This window comes from Bos mutus, chromosome 22, assembly GCF_027580195.1.
Source record: "Bos mutus isolate GX-2022 chromosome 22, NWIPB_WYAK_1.1, whole genome shotgun sequence".
NCBI lineage: Eukaryota > Metazoa > Chordata > Mammalia > Artiodactyla > Bovidae > Bos > Bos mutus.
The window spans coordinates 18,939,838-18,952,484 of NC_091638.1; the positions used below are offsets into that span (position 1 = coordinate 18,939,838).

General features: G+C 41.5%; 1 protein-coding gene and 1 long non-coding RNA gene across 2 annotated transcripts in view; one reads left to right on the top strand and one right to left on the bottom strand.

Moving 5' to 3' along the window:
- The window catches only part of GRM7 (glutamate metabotropic receptor 7), a 593,261-nt gene that overhangs the window by 57,449 nt on the left and 523,165 nt on the right, over positions 1-12,647 (bottom strand). The window lies entirely within an intron of this gene.
- LOC138984733 (uncharacterized) lies at positions 1,467-6,404 on the top strand. The gene is made up of 3 exons (XR_011462014.1): positions 1,467-1,590; positions 3,047-3,140; positions 6,367-6,404. It is a non-coding gene; the product is annotated as an uncharacterized lncRNA (long non-coding RNA).

The window sequence follows — 12,647 nt, forward strand, 5'->3', positions numbered from 1 at the left end:
TTAGTTTTGTTTTTCATTAGGTAGGGCAAGAAATATCCTGCTGCCACTTATGTTAAGTGTTCTGCCTATATTTTCCTCTAAGAGTTTTATAGTGTCTGCCCTTACATTTAGGTCTTTTCTGCATTGTGTATGGTGTTAGGGACTGTTCTTTCACTCTCTTACAAGTAGCTGTTCAGGTTCCCCAGCACCACGTACTGAAGAGACTGTCTTTTCTCCATTGTATGTTCTTGCCTCCTTTGTCATAGATTAGGTGACCAAAGGTATGTGGGTTTATCTCTGCAGCAGTGTATTATAATGGTTATGATATTAAGATACTGACTCTGAAAGAAACTTCTTAATTTTCAGTCCTGGTTCACTGTGTAGCTTTGGACACATGACTAAATCTTTCGAAGTCATCAGTTTCCTCTTCTATAAAATGATACCTACTCTGTCAGGTTCTTATGAGTATTAAATGAATAAGAGCATAATTATGAATGTTCTTAGGCACACAGTAAGTGCTGTATTTGTATATGTCATCAGTAGCACAATGTCCTCATCAGGAAAGCCTGGCAGTACTTTTATACTCAAATTCACATTGAATCCTGGTGATCATTATGTATACATGTGTGCCTCCTGCACTCTTGCACTGGTCTGGACCATTCTAGACATTGATGCCCATCTTACCCCAAGACCTGGCAAGTAGCCCCTTCAGAGTAGCCATCAGTCCAGATTTGTGGATGAATGACTGCTTGGTTCTACGTTCCCCGGGTGATCCGTCAGGGCACAGTTTGGTCCTGATTCTGTTTCTGTCAAAGTATAATCCCCTTTTCTACGTGGGGGTATAATTAGGTTCATTCTGTAAAACTCAAGACTGGGTATCAATGCTATAAATGATATTAAGAAGCCAGATTGTTCCGCTGCAGGGTTTTCTTTTTTTCTTTATATATATATATATATATATATATATATATATATAAATAAATAAATAAATATGTATGCAACTTACTATGTAGTGTCTTTAAAAAAAAGTTTAAAATGTGTTTCATGCAAACTTCCATGATTAAGTCCAGGTAGAGGAAGGGAAAGATGGTGGTCAATAGAGCAGATGAATTTGAGAAATATGTAGGAAATAAAAACAAAAACAGTCCCATTAAGCTCCACACTTAACTGTGTTAGTTTTAGCCCTCCCAGAAACAGAATTTTATACCAGAGAATTGGGCATCTCTGGACCAGCACTAGTTAGGTCAGCTGCCAGACAGACCCCTGCCATCCCCTAAAGGAGAGCAACCTCGCAATAGCTGGCCTACTTTTCTGCCTAGTATAACATCTTTGTTCTTGCTCCTTTCTGCCTTCAGAAGTCTTTCATTTTCTACAGCTCCTTGGAGATCCTTTTATCTTCTAGACTAGATTTTGCCTGATTCTTGAATTATTGAATAAAGCCAATGAAATCTGTAAAGTTTACCTAGTTGAATTTTGTTTGTTTACAGTTTGATGGCAGTGGTTGAATCTGAAGAAGACTACCAATGGCTCTGAGGACAATGGGAGACACAGACATCTGTCCCCATGAACCCTTCAACTTCGCTGGCTTCTCATCATTCCCAAGTGCACTGTGTGAGTTCCCCTGAGGTCTGAGCTCCTTATGCAACTGGCCTTTCAGTCCTGGGTCAGTCTGGACAGGCTGTAGCAGAGTGCTAGTCCTCAGCCCTTGTCAGTCCACAGTCACATCAGTTCCCAGTTATACTTGGGAGCCGCTTTGGCGCACACCTCAGGCCTTCTCTTGGCCAGTCCCCAGGACCACCTCACTGGTGACTGCTGGTATCCACACTTGAATTTCCCCAGCTACTACTGGATTTTGTTAATGTGTACATGCAGGAAGAGAATAATAGTCCTCCTGCTAATGGGAATCTTAGAAGGCAAAGCTGCAAAACCAGCGGGCATGGATTGAGCACTAAAAAGCCATCAGAGTGCTTGCCACCCAACTCGGACTCCCATCCTAGAGTCAGGTGTTCACAGAATGACTTACAGTGATGATACATCACCCTAATTTCAAAGAGACTTTCATGCGACCAGGTACACTTTATTTATCCCAGCTGCCTTCCCCTCTTGGTGTCTACACATTCATTCTCTATGTCTGTCTCTCATTTCTCTTTTTCAAATAAGATAGTCGATAGTGTTTTCTGGCTTTCCTGGTGGCTCTGATGGTAAAGAATCCACCTGCAATGCAGGAATGTGTGTGTGTTAGTCGCTCAGTTGTGTGTGTCTCCATGGACTGTAGCTCACCAGGCTCATCGGCCCATGGGATTCTCCAGGCAAAAATACTGGAGTGAGTTGCCATTCCCTTCTCCAGGAAACCTTCCTGACCCAGGGATCGAACCTGAGTCTCCCACATTGCAGGCAGATTCTTTACCATCAGAGTCACTAGGGAAGCCCCCCCCCACACATCGTTTTCTACATTCCACATGTATGTGTTAATATATAATATGTGTTTCAATGTTTCTGACTTACTTCACTCTATGACAGAATCTAGGTCCATCCATATCTCCACAAGTGATCTAATTTTGTTCTTTTTATGATCTGATCTGATGACTAATACTCCATTGTATATATGTACCATATCTCCTTTATCCTTTCTTCTGTTGATGAACATTTAAAACATCATACCCTTTACAATCCCAAACACAGGCGCATTAATTGGATATTAATTTGGCTCTAGTAGAACCCAAGCTTAGGCAAAGAAGTGAGATCCACACATTTCAAATAATTGAGTGCACCCCCTTTGGGCACAACGGCTTATTATTTGTATGTCTAAGAACTGAGGTCCTAGAAGGATGGTAAAACCTTCCTGACACAACCTAGAACTACAGTGGCCATGCTGATGAATGTTCCGGGTCAACGCCACCATTCACTTAACTGTTCTTGAAAGCAAAGACCCCCAAGTCAGGCAGGATGGGGTACTTGTTTTGATTGTCTTGCAGAGGTCTCCGGAAGACTAGTGAGAGATCAAAGATGCAAGAGTACCTAGAACAAAGGGTGGGAAGACTAACATGACTCCTGCTCTCCTCTCTAGGCTCCTTACCTAAGCATTTGCAATCTGCTCGTCTTCCACCTGGACTGACTTTCCACTCTGAAGAGGCTCCAAGACTGAAACCAAAGTCTTCCAAGTAAGTGGCCCCATGGACATCCCCATATCAACCCTGGAAGGAGGGTCCCTTCCAGGGGTGATGGGACTCTGAAGGATTCTCAAGTAAACCGCTACCAATTGCACCTTTAAAAAGCTAATGCAAAACTAACATTAGTGGACAATCTTGTAAAATTCTGGTAGATATTGGGGCTATGCTCTCTGCTTTAAACCTCAGTCATCTGGAGCTACAGATAGGGGCCTAGGAAAACTGACAGAAGCTGAGCATCCTTACTAGGGTCGTCTCCTGAATGTGTGCAGTGGCTAGGTGAGGGAGCAAGGAGAAATTTTACCTGTCCCTTTCTCTCTAAATCTTGGTTACATATCTACATACATAAACACATGATGCAAACCAAGATCTTAGTAGATTTTGTTGTACAACTTTAGCCAGGAGGTAGGTGTGATACTGTAAAATTCATTAGTTTATAAAAGAACAGTTGGATACAAATCTTTCATCTTGCTTGTCTACTTTCCTGTCCTGAGAACTTGGGTTGGGCTCCATTTTTGGTCGGGGCCTACTCATCATTTTTGCTTTCCTTTGGTCATCTATGGGAGTGGCTCTGAAACCGAAGTTCTGGACCCTGGTGGGCTTCTCAGGTGGCGCTAGTGGTACAGAACCTGCCTGGCAATGCAGGAGACATAAGAGACATGGGTTTGATCCCTGGGTCGAGAAGATCCCCTAGAGAAGGAAATGGCAACCCACTCCAGTATTCTTGCCTGGAGAAGCCAGTGGACAGAGGAACTTGGCAGGCTACAGTCCGTAGGGTTGCAAAGAGTCAGAAATGACTGAAGTGACTTAGCACACAGCACTAGATCTTGGGAGGGTGGTGTCTTCTGAACCCTTCTGGGAGACACCTCTCATGTCCTTGGGGTGGGTTCAGTACTGCCGGGGATACCTACTGTTTGTCCCAGCTGAAACCTGACAAACATATTTGAAAGGTTTCTTTTTTTAAGCAGCTTCTTTGCCAGAAGTTGTCCAAATTGGAAGCTGGTATCAGCTGGAGAATCCCCATGGACAGAGGAGCCTGGCGGGCTGCAGTCCATGGGGTCACAGAGAGTCGGACACGACTGAGTGACTAAACATATACACACACACACCAGAATCAGAGGAAAATGCTTCTTAGGCCCTCTCCCCTAAGCCAAAATGAACCTAAGTACCTGGAGGGAAAGAAATCTTTTCAAAAACAAGCAGCTCTAAGTCTAGAATACAAGTTTTTTTTTTTTTTTGTTTGTTTGCTTTGTTTTTCCATCTTAGTTGAAGGTCTTCTCCAGGATACTCAGAGGTGATTTGAAGATAATGTAGTTGGGTGGGTGGGTCAGCCTAGGATGTCATTCAGGCTGCAACCCCCAGTCTATGAAGAATTAAAAAATGACTGTTCTTAAGTCTTACAACAACAGAAATGCAGCTCTAAAAGCAATTCAAGGGCCACCCATCCTCCTTATCAATCCCCAAACCTCGCCCAGCCATGGGGACGCACAGAGCCAGAAAGCCTGTGGAGACTGTAAAAGACCTGGACTTAGGAGCCAGGCCTTCTCGGGGGGACTTACGTCCTTTCCCTGTGCCTTCTGAGATGCGGATATTTTGCCTGGTCTTCTCTAGGAAGGAAGATACTTCTCATCAGAAAGAAAAAAGAAAAAACAACTCAAAGAAGAAATAATGGTAAAAGAATAGCTATTTGAAACCTAGGCCTGGTAGAAAATCTTTGATTAGTGAAAAGGCTTTACCATCTGAGTACATAACCTTACTTTACTCCATCTGCCAAATCCAGAATTTGTATCCAATTGTTTTTTTTATAAACTAGTGACTTTTGAATGATCATACCTGCCTCATGGCTAAAATTGTAAAACAAAATCTATTAAGATTTCTGTCTGCATCCATCTGTGTGTGTATGTTATGTGCTCAGTCATGTCTGACTCTGTGCGACCCCACGGACTGTAGCCCACCAGGCTCCTCTGTCCATGGGTTTCTCCACTTGCCATCTTCCTAACCCAGGGATTGAAGCCAGGTCTCCTGCATTGCAGATGAATTCTTTACTCTCTGAGCCACCAGGGAAGCCCGTGTATGCTATAGATGTGTGATATTTTCCTACATGCAGATGGTATTACCAATGTTAATATGTAAAGAGCTCTGCTGAATTGGCCTAAAGACAAACACACATTCTATTAATCAAATATACTTTCAGAAATATAAAAACTCACACAAATACTTTCCAAGATCATGTGATCTATGATAATCTTCAATAAACAAGCTAGTTTAAGCTTGTTGATTTAATTAAAACAAGCATGCTTTAGAGTTACCAATATTAAATATAATACTTTTATTCTACCTAGGCTTACTAAAAGTCCAATAAGCTCATGTAATGTATTATGGAATTTTTTTTTGCAAGAAAGGTAACTTAAGGTGATGGTTAGCTGTTTAATGTCTCATGAACTTTTCATCAGTATCTAAATGTAATTAAACAGAAATTTATAAATACACTTTTCAACAGTAACTATGCTTTATGGTCTTTTCCAAGGTCTTTTTTGGTAACTTGGAACCCTAAAGTTGTATTGAAATAAGTCAAATGATGGATATTTACTGAATATCTAGATTATTTTCAAATACCATAAAATACTGAAACTATTACTGAATATAAGTTTATCAAACTTATTTTTGGCTTCCTTTTACTGAGGAACTAAAGATATTTGGATCTAGTAGTAAACACCACATTGAAAAATGTATTATGATAAATATACTTCGGGAAATTATGAAATGTTATACCAATCCCCAGAATGCTTAACAGTCTACAATTGCTCACTTCTTAGTTTATACCAGGAAGGAAGGATTCTAAAGGATAAGACTTCTAATCACTATATGGAATTATAATGACTTAGAAATAATAAGTATGAAAGGAAAAAACTGGTTGTTCCCAACTGAAAATAAAATAGGACACAATTTGATTGAACACAAGAAAAATTGTAGAAGGTTTGCAGAAAAGAACTCTTGGGAAAGGAATTTTATGTGTGGTCAAGCTAGTTTGGAATGGATTAAGTTCACTGTAGAAAAATCAGAATTTGGTTTCCTCTCCATTAAAATAGCCAAGTGTTGTACTCTTGGTCTTCTTTTCATAAAGACTATGAAAATTTACCTTTTAAAAGTAATCTGCCTGGACTGCAAAGTTTTATAATTGACCAAATTAACTGACTGTGCTTCATGTTATCTCTATTAGGTCTTGAATTCCTTAAGAAAACTCAACCTTCTTAATATTAAAAGAGGTAAGTTTTGCTTATAACTACATAATTGTTTTTACCTTTACCATCTTTTATTGTAACTTCAGCTAAGTAGATAATGACTAAAGCATTATCTAATAATGATCTGTGATCCTATTTAATCAAATGTTCAAACTTTTTGATATTTTCCCCAAATCAAATTTTATGTAGTCTTTTTGACCTCAAACTAACTTTGATATTTCCCAGAGGATCTCTGGGAAATGTCAAGGGATTTGTTTCTCCTATGGTAAGATGTTAAAATAAATTAGGTTTATTTGATATGTTAAATTATGCAGGAAGCATTATCAAATAAGAAGTGATGCTAAGCCTTCTTAGGTTATATTTGTATGGGTGCATGCAGGAGAAGGGGACGACAGAGGATGAGATGGTTGGATGGCATCACCGACACAATGGACATGGGTTTGGGTGGACTCTGGGAGTTGGTGATGGACAGGGAGGCCTGGCGTGCTGCAGTCCCTGGGGTCGCAAAGAGTCAGACACGACTGAGCGACTGAACTGAATTGAACTGATGCTGTTAATATTAATGTTCTGAAACTGTGTAACATCCTAGAAATTTGATATGTTCTTATATAATAATGTTATCATATTTTCCCAGCTATTATCTTGATTAACCATGAACATTTTTAAATCTTCCCTGGTGGTCTAGTGGTTAGGATTCAGCACTTTCACCACCACAGCCCATGTTCATTTCCCGGTAAGGGCTTCCTTGCTAGCTCAGTGGTAAGAGACATAAGAGATGTAGGTTCGATCCCTGGGCTGGGAAGATCCCCTGGAGGAGGGCACAGCAACCCAGCCCAGTGTTCTTGCCTGGAAAATCCCACAGACAGAGGATCCTGGTGGGCTACAGACCATGGGGTCACAAAGAATCAGACTCAACTGAAGCGACTTAGGATACACGCAATGCAACCATGGACATTTTTAAGTCTATTTTCATTTCACCCTGTGTTTGCAAAAGTCAACTTCATGAAAAGAATCCTACCGTGTACTCTTGATCACTGACAGCACTTGCCAAATTACTAGCTATTGAAACTTGGGTGCATTTTCACAGGTGACATAGGCTCTACCTGACATCCGGTCCTGTGCCAACATGGAGACCTCAAAAATCACACTGAGTAGAAAGAGAATTAGCTGACATAGAGGTAAGAAGTCAGATCAAGAATGTTTAATTTCTCCTTCCTCCTCTGATCATCCTTTTCCTACATCTTACATTATGAAGGTCTTTACGATTCATTTGTCTACTTTTATTGCCTGGCTCTGGCCTGGAAAGATAATGCCATTGGTTCTATTCAGCCCATTACTAGGGTGGAGAGGATACTAATCCAACCTTCAAAGAACTGCTGGATTTGCCAGGATTCTGGTACTTCTGTAATTCCGTCAAAGCCTCGGGTTTCTCAAAGAAAGAAACTCAGCCTCTTTATCTTTCATGTTAGACTCCCAAGCCTGGGGAACTTTGCATCTAGGCTCTGTACAAAGAAAGGGACACGAGGCAAGGAGAAACACAATAAATCCATCTGCCGTTTCACAGACCCTATACTTCACTGGCCTCCATGACTGTCATCTTTCCAGTCCAGAGCCACAGACTCAAATGGGAATGACCAGGATGCCTTCATGAATCCAACTTTACTTCCTTCAGCAGATTCCTACTAAACTGACTAGTATGCTTACCTTTACTGCAAATGAGGCTATGATCAGAAACTGTTCCTTGCTCTTGGAATCTGCTGCTAAAGCAAGAGCTGCCTGACAGAAATTCCCAGATTCTTTGCTCAAAGTTGTTCTTGATAATGAGACAACCTTTCATTATTTCTTAACTAACCAAGGTGTCCATGCCATGGGACATGAACACCGCTTGCTATTGGTGAATCGACATTTTGAGGAAGTTGCGACCCAGCTCCCCAGACTATCACTGGGGTCTGTCTTTGGCTTTCTCTGATAGGTTTGGGACTTGGGGAGCATGTCTCTGCAGCACACAGACATTGGGTATTCTGCTGATAATCATAGTGGTCTCCCTAGTGAGATATACTCTCAAAAGCTTTTAAATGCATGTTCACAGCTGATCACCACCACACAAATGATCACCCTGAGACTGGAACATGAGGAAAGGATCGAAGAGCCTGAGCAACATAAAGAATGCAGATCTGACCTTGTGACCTCTGAATGCCACGGAGATTCAGCAAAACACTGTAAGAGCCATCACTGGTGGTGGGGGGGCGCTGATACCTTAAATTTTTATCACATCTCTCAGACTGTGAGTCTGATTTCCAAGGGGGAAATAGTTAAACACAAGGAGAAACAAGCACACAGTGGAGTTTCTTACACTAAGTTCCACTTCAGCAAACCAAGACCTAACCTAAGGAAGGTTTTGACTCTCCTAGAAATGAATCTTCAACCAGTCCATCAGGAATTGCTGGATCCACTAGTTAGGTCATCTGCCTGACTGAGCCCTACCATCCTCTACAGGAAAGGAACCCCGCAATAACGAACCTGCTTTTTAGCCTAGTGTAAATTGCCTTCTTCCCACGCCCTTCCACCCATAACATCTTTCATTCTGTCCTTACTTTTCTGAGGAACCCTCCATGCTGTTTTCCATAGAGGCTCCACATCCCTAGCCACAGTGTAGGAGGCTTCCCTTTTTCCACATCTTCTCTAGCATTTGTCACAGACCTTTTAATAATGGCCACTCTGACCAATGCGAGATGGTGCCTAATTATAGTTTTGATTTGCAATAACTATAATTCAAAAAGATGCATGTACCCCTGTGTTCACAACAGCACTATCCACAACAGCCAAGACACAGAAACAACCCAAATGTCCATCAACGGATGGATGGATGAAGATGATGAGATGTGTACGTATGTTGCTGCTAAGTCCTTCAGTTGAGTCCGACTCTGTGCGACCCCATAGACGGCAGCCCACCAGGCCCCACCATCCCTGGGATTCTCCAGGCAAGAACACTGGAGTGGGTTGCCATTTTCTCCTCCAATGCATGAAAGTGAAAGTGAAGTTGCTTAGTCGTGTCCGACTCGTAGCGACCCCATGGACTGCAGCCTACCAGGCTCCTCCGTCCGTGGGATACACATAAAACTACAATGAAGTGTCACCTATAACCAGTCAGAATGGCCATCATCATAAAGTCTACAAATAATTGCTGCAGAGAGAGTGGAGAGGTAGGGGATGTATGTTGTTGCAGCCGCTATGGAGGGGAACAGCAGAAAAGTTCTTTTAAAAAAACTCAACATAGAATTACCGACTGATTCTGCAGTCCCCACTCCTGGGTGTATATCCAGAGAAAACCACAATTAAAAAAACACACACACCCATGCATTCCTAGTAGCACTATTTACAATAGCCAAGCTATGTAAATGACCTAAATGCAGATTGGCAGATGAATGAATAAAGAAGAGTGGTACCTATATACAATGGAATTATTACTCAGCCATAAAAAAGGAGGAGATAATGCCACTCGTAGAAACATGGCTGGACCTAGAGATGATCATACCAAGTGAAGTCAGTTGAAAGAGAAATGCCATAGGGTATCACTTATATATGGAATCTAAAATATAGCACAAATGAACCCGTCTCTGAAACAGAAATGGAATCACAGACAAAGAACAGACTTGTGGTTACCAAGAGGGCGGGGCTGGGCAAGGATGGGCTGGGAGTTCGAGGTTAGCAGATACAAACTATTACATTCAGGATGGATAAGCAACCAGGTCCTGCTGTATACAGCACAGGGAGCTATATTAATTATCCTGTAATAAACCACAATGGAAAAGAATATAACAATTATGTATATGGGTGAATAACGGAGTCACTTTGCTGTCCCCCTGAGACTAACCACCCCAACATTGTACACTGACTCTATGTCACTGAAAAAGTCTCCCTGTACAGCTCCTCACAGTTCCTTCCCATCTGTTAGACTGGATGATGCACGATTCAGAATCACTGAATAAAACCAGTAAGATCTTAAAATTCGCTGGGATAAATTTTAAACAGGATTAACGTTAAATTGTTCTCATGGGCATAATTACTTCAATTACTGTTATTAACTGCCATTTGAGGGATTCGTTTCTGTCACTGGAATAAAGCTTGACTGACCTCAGTCTTCACTGGTACATAAGTAATCTCTGTCCCTTATTGATGAGGTTCTTCCAGATTGTTCCTGGTCCTATTCCTTTACACTCTCCACCCACAAGCACCAAACTTAAGAAAAACTTCACACAAGAGAATGAGAATGATGATGGTGACTTACCCTCTATCCCACGTCATCCCTGCCAGATATATATGTGACATCACAGAAGAAAACCATTGCTTGTAAGTTCAGTCATCTCTCTTCCTTGCTCAAAATTCTCCAAAGCCTTCCCACTACACTTACAATAAAAGACAAGCTCCCACCATGGTCCACACGGCCCCTGTGGCTCCCTCTAGAATCTCCATGTGCACCGACGGGCTCTAGTTCCCTGAACAGATCAGGCTCTGTCCTCTGCAGGGTTTCCCCACTGTTCTTTCTCTGGAACACACCAATGTTATTCACCGTTACCTTCCTGAAGGTCTTCCTTAAATATTACTTCCTTAAAGAGATGGTCCCTAACCAGCCAAACAGCATCAAAGCCCATTCTTCACATTTCTCTCTCAACTAGTACCACTTCGTTTCCTTTGTGGTACTAATTATCACTTAAAATATACATATAAAAACGTGTGTATATATACTTATTTATTTTTTATATTTTAGCCTAGTTATACCTACCCACAACTGGATTCAGGGGACGTGGGATGGTATTTGGCCATGTCTGGAGACAGTTTTGGTTGGTATGACCAGGTAAAGGGGGATGCTAATGGAAAATGCTGGGTAGAAGCCAGGGATGTTTCTACATATCCTGTAATGCACAGGACACCTCTCCCCCTCACAAACCTATAAAAGTATTATCCAACATAAAATGTCAATATTGCAAAAGCTGAGAAACCTTGGTCTAGTTCTACCACTGTATTGAAATGCGTTATGAAGGCAGTGCCTTCCCCAGCTTATTTATCTGTGGTCCCAGAACCTAGAAAATACCCTCTTGGATGCATGAGTGGATAATATCAAGGAGAAAAAGGTAGATGAAGTCCCTCAGAGCAGAAACTATCCGAACACAGAGACCTCACATTTTACTTGGAATCCCATTCTGTTGGGATGGGCTCCGTCAAAACAAGCATCCTTGCCCGAGATTCTCCAGTTCTCCCCTTTGAAGTCTACTTATACCTGAAGCATCAAGTATTCCTCTGTTGGAAATCTTGTCATGTACAAAATTAGAGATCTACAGCAAAAACAGACTTACCCAAAGGTGAGGCCTGTCGGGCACAGACAAAGCACAGTGGATACCAGCCTGCTGACTGCCCCCTAGTGGTCTGATGCAGCAGTGCAGCACTGTGTCATTGGAGGGACCAATTGTATTCATACTGTCAGGCCCCCACAGCTGAAAACATGAAACATCTTTGACTTAGACGCCAGCATTCGGCTCTGAAACAGACTATGTATGGATCCAGAGGGGACCCAAATGAGAACTTCTCAGGCATTTCCCCTTCTGTAATATCTCAGGATTTCAGTGGCGATTATATGTGGCATTTCTGCAGAAATCACCTCATCATTAAAAAACAAAATTCCTCTAGAACAAAAGTTTAAAAATTTTTTTATGAAAACACAAATAACCCTGGATAGCCAATGCAATCCCGAGAAAGAAAAATGGATCTGGAGGAACCAGGCTCCGTGATTTCAGTCTATACTACAAAGCTATAGTACTGGCCCAACAAGAACAGAAATATAGATCAATGGAACAGGATAGGAAACCCAGAGGTAAATCCATGCACCTATGGGTCAGTTAATCTGCCAAAAGAGGCAAGACAGTCTGTTCAGAAATGATGCTGGGAAAACTGGCTAGCTACATGTTAAAGAATGAAATTAGAACACTCCCTAACACAGTACACAAAAAATAAACTCAAAATGCATTAAAGACCTGAAGGCCAGAGACTATAAAGTTCTTAGGGGAAAACATAGGCAGAAAACTCTGACAAAAATGGCAGCAAGACATTTTTGTTGGCTCCAACACCCTGAATAATACAAATAAAAGCAAAAATAAACAGGACCTAAGTAAACTTAAATGTTTTTGCACAGCAAAAGAAACCATAAACAACACAAAAAGACAACCTACAAAATGGAAGAACATATTTGCCAATGAAACTATGA